Source organism: Aethalodelphis obliquidens, unplaced genomic scaffold (assembly GCF_003676395.1).
Source record: "Aethalodelphis obliquidens isolate GAN/ISIS:26980383/991018 unplaced genomic scaffold, ASM367639v1 scaffold6, whole genome shotgun sequence".
In the NCBI taxonomy this organism is placed as follows: Eukaryota; Metazoa; Chordata; class Mammalia; order Artiodactyla; family Delphinidae; genus Aethalodelphis; species Aethalodelphis obliquidens.
In genome coordinates this window covers 59,494,644-59,499,594 of record NW_020837950.1, presented here as the reverse complement: position 1 = coordinate 59,499,594, position 4,951 = coordinate 59,494,644, and the positions used below count along the sequence as shown (strand labels likewise).

Genomic DNA, 4,951 nt, shown 5'->3' with positions numbered 1-4,951 from the left:
AACTGGATGTTGGCTGATACAATCACAAGTGATAAAAATTATTCCACTTTCGTTTCTCTTTCAAGTAAAGGAGAAATTCTATGGTTAGAATCAGAATGTTTACCTCCTCTTTAACATCACATATCTTCCTTTTGGATAGAGAGTGTTCTAAGTGAATAGACACATATGACAAGCATAATTGATGGAGATTTGATTAACATGGTACTGTTTGAACACAATATAGAGTCTCCTTAATTAAAGAAGATTAAAATCTAAAATGAGTCAGAAGTAGTGTGCACAATATAATTGGAATAAAGAAAAATCTCAGGACTTGGCATATACTAGAAAACAAAGGAAAAATAACAGAGGATCGAAGTAGTACTTAAGCATTTTGATATTTTATGGTACTCAAAGCTCTTATTAAAAGAAAGGGTGCATTATCTGTACTATTTAGCTGGAATATTCCAGATGTCTCTAGTCTTTATAAACATATCACAACATCTTAATCTTTGTTTATTTGAATTGCTCCTTGGTCATGTCTCTTTTTCATTCCATTCTTAATCACCGAGTCTGTGATTAAAAATGGCAAACATGTGTTTTGAGAGAAACTAAGCTGTGATTTCGGTTGTGGGTAGTAATTTCAGAGTGGCAGACATATTAACCCCTTCCTCTCCACCCTACTCATGAACTTATAACAAGACTCAAGGAAATAGTAAACACAAAAGAAACAAGCAAAGCATAGAAAAATGAACTACTTTTCAGTTCAAATACTTTGTATGGTTATACCAAGGAGAGGTTTCTGAAAGAACAAACAAAAGTGACAGTTTAATATTTACAAAACAATGTTCAGCTAAAATAACACAGACAATCACAGATAGGATATTATTGTGGTTAAGACTTAATTTTTGCTCTTCAAGAAAGATCAGTTTTAGAATCTGACAATCACTGGATCCAATCCTACTGACTCTGCTTCTTCCTCTCTACAGGGTCAACCGTAAGTCGTTTCAGCATTCCACAATTGACTTCTCCATTTGTAAAATGAGAGAAATCAGCTCACGTGGTAACTGTAAGTTGATTATCATCTATCCGAGCAAGAGACATACCTCAATTTAATTAGAAAAAGTTCTAGATAAAAGTTAAATACTGTTAATCATACCTATACTGAGGGAAAGTTGAAAATATAATTTTAATTTTCATGGAAGAGAAACAGTTTTATTCATTTCAAAACAGCATTGCATAGTTATATGTATAGAATTTCAAGAATTATCATAAATTTCTAAAAACCTTGGAACCAAAAAATAAAAATAATATAAAATAAATATATTGAAATATTTATGGGTAAAGTCAAATATTATAATATGGTTGTGTGAAAGACAATACTAATAGTGTGTTTATTTTTAAATGAATTTGAATAAGTTCAATGGAGTAGATTCAGATGGAACAATTTGTTCAAAAATTTAGTTCAAAGGAAACAATAACCCATATAAAGTTGAAACAGAGCCTATATAAGTAGTCATAGCAACACACAGACAAATATTTCAGAAAATCTAAAAGTTTTGTTGGCTCCAACTTTTTAAAAATACATTTAAAGAAATTCCACTGTCATGTTAATACTTGCGGTAAAACCACATACGTCCTGAATTACTATACTGCAACCAAAATACTACTCTATAGTCCTATCACTAGTTATTTTGGGGAATCTATATATTGAATTTGAACCATATTTTGTAAAAAATGTTTTATTGCTTTTGAGTCAGGAGATTGGTAGTAAGAAGTTTACATCAATCATGTTAAGGCAATAGTCCAAACTCTTTCTGATCCCCAGTGGGTCTGTGACATGTTTTTTTCTTTTTTAAAGAATTTTCTTTTAAAAAAATACTATGATTTGAAATAAGCATCTTTGCTTTGATAACTTGTGTTTCATCTTTGCCTGTTGAAAGGTGCATTATGATTACTGCCTCATTGAAGACTACTGCTTGCAAATGGTAAATTTGTCTCTGTTTCTCAGCCCTTTTTGATGATTGCATTTATCATATAATTTCATAACTCAAGACATTAAATTGATGCTATTAAGAAGATTGAATAAGATGATCTAAATGCCATACCAATTCATTGCCAATTGTTTATTTCTTTAATAATTTTGGCAAAGTTTGAGATAATTTTGCTTGTTTGCAACGTTCTGTATTATTAATAGTTCGGTTTTGTTCTCAGTGAATCCTAATCCTTACAGTCCACCAGATATCTCTTAGAATTAAGTGCTTTCTTTTCTATCTGTCCTGGAGATACATTGTGATTTTCAGATTGATTGATTGATTTAATGAATGATGATAGAGAGCGGTATCTTCCATGCTGGAAAATATTGAAAATAGAATCAATGAGATAATGTCTGTAAAGTACTAAGTGCAAGGAAGAGTTCAATAAATATTAGCTATTTTTCCTATTCATATGGCAAAATTCAACAGGAGTGCTCATTTGGAGCAAATGAATAAAATCAATTACAGGAGTTATGTTCAGTCTTTAAAAAGAACATGGTAAAACTCAGTGTATTAGTTATCTATTGCTGCTTAACAATGATACTATAAACTTAGTGGCTTAAAACAGCACACATGTATTTCCTCAGAGTTTTTCTGGGTCAGGAGTCTGGGCACAGTTTAGCTGAGTCCTCCGCTTCAGGGTCTTTCAAAATTGCAATCGAGGTGTTGGCCAAGTTGCTCGACTGGGGAGATATCAGCTTCCTAACTCACAGTGTTATTGGCAGAATTCAGTTCCTTTCAGTTTTCCAGACTGAGGACCTCAGTTTCCTGCTTGCTCTGAGCTGGAGCCTACCCTCGGCTCCTTGCCACATGCTGTTCTCCACATGGCAGCTCACAACATGGCAGCTTGCATCTTCAAGTCCTGCAAAAGAAAGAGTCTCTTAGCAAGATGAGTTACAATCTTTTGTAATATATACACATAATCTAGTACATCATGTCACCTTTGGCATATTCTGTTGGTTAGAAGCAATTCATAAGTCCCACCTACACTGGAGGGGAGGGTATCAGACAAGGCATGAACACCAGCAGCATGATGATGGGGGCCACCTTAGAGTCTGCTGACCACACTCCATGAGAACAAAAATTACAAAGTAGTGGCTATATTTCATGGTTTAAATTCATTAAAATCCTTCTTGCTGCCCTTATATTATGAGAAATAATTTTTTTCTAATTAAAACATTTGAGGAAAAAGAACTCTATTGTAATTTTTAAGTATTATAACACTGGAAGGAGATAATATGTTAGGTTTGCATAGCACTTTAGAGTTCACAGTGTATTGATATTTATAACTATTATTATTTCAGACTAGAAAATGGGTGGTAGAACTGATATTGATTTCAAGATTACAACACAGAGTTTAGGCTCCAAGTGAAGCCTTAATTACAGCATCCTGCTGTGTATCTGTTGATGAATTCAATATGCGCCTCTCCTGATTTGGGCCATTCTTCTTAATAACTTTCTTAGTTAAAAATAATTCATATAGGATGGAGTGGTGGGTAGGGGAGTGGGCAGCGGCAGGCTTGCACTGTGGCCAGATAAGCTGTTGGGCCTGGAGAGTCAAGTGCAGAGAGCACTGTATTGAAGTCATCAAGATGAAGGGTGCCACAGGTCAACTAGAAAATGTATGCCAAGCATGAATTAAATTGGTGACACAGATCATTTCACTTCTTTGTTTGAAATACATGTTATGAACCATTTTCTGGAGCATGTCTACAAGCACTGTGTGCAAAATATCTGGTGGTCAGGAGAATATTTTCACAGGGGACCTACAAACCAGAACACCATGTACAGCTCAAAAATACAGCTGCCTTCTAATCTCAAATTGCTTTCCTCATAACTAAGACTGTATCTCCTGCCCCAGCAGTAAACAAATGGCTCCCATGTTTCTTACAGACCCTTCTCTCTGGAATATTCTCTTCTTGAAGTATTCTCTTCTTGGTTGTAAAGCAGAAGTTACTTGGTGTCTATGAGTAGCCATCTTATAGCTCTTCATTAATGTGGTTCAGAGTAGCATTCATATGGCAATGACTTTATCAAGATGGCACATTTAAGTCTATAGTGATTATCACTGATAATTCTCCAGAGGGTGACTGTCCATGGGGGTTTGATATTTCTATCTTTCACCCACTAGCTGATCCCAACTTAGGTCAACTAGATATTCAGAGAGCATTTGCAAAATGCAGGTGGAACCATAAACATAGTTGTTAAGTATTTATGTGTCCATGGAGAGCTGAAACAGCAAGCCTCCTAAAACCAAAGGCTGCAGTACTGTATAAAAAGATAGTTAGCTTTATGAAAGAAAAATGCTCAACAGTATTAGAGTGTACACTGTGTGTTTGTTTGATAAACATAAATTAAAAGACCCTATGTAATTAGTTTTTCTCCATGAAATCCATCTGTATGTGATGAACTCATAGAGAAGATGCTATCTCATAAAAAGAAACTTGATGAACACCACGATAAAAGTCTTCAGGTTACAGAATTCCAGTGTTTAAACTCCAATGTGCAAAGAACTTGTAAACTGTCATTCCTGTGCCTGCAAGAAGAGGAAGAAGAAACAGAAAATCAGTGACTTTTCTTGGACTCATCAGAGACTTGAGATTATAAGGAAACTTGTTACCCTGAAATCTGTAGAGACAAGCAAATTCAGAGAGTCACAGATGAGATCTGCTTACCTGGAGCAGAAGCTGTTGGAGCCATAAACTGGTAGGCATACTTAAACAATCATTTTGATGAATTGCTGGAGGCTGAGTGTGGACTAGAATGAGAGGGAAAAGCCCATGGGCTGTGACGACCCCCATACCTTCACAGGTTTTAGCTCCAGGGGCACCCCCCCTGGGTTTTCCTACTGCACATGCAAATTCTCTAACCTTGTGATTCTGACTGGAGGAGGGGATATGAGTAATCATTGTGTAATATGTCCAGAGGATTCTCCATAA

General features: G+C 35.3%; 1 pseudogene; it reads left to right on the top strand.

The window, feature by feature from the left end:
• The first annotated feature begins 3,715 nt into the window (after positions 1 to 3,715).
• On the top strand, positions 3,716 to 4,220 carry LOC113619278 (AKT-interacting protein pseudogene; annotated as a pseudogene).
• Positions 4,221 to 4,951: the final 731 nt, after the last annotated feature.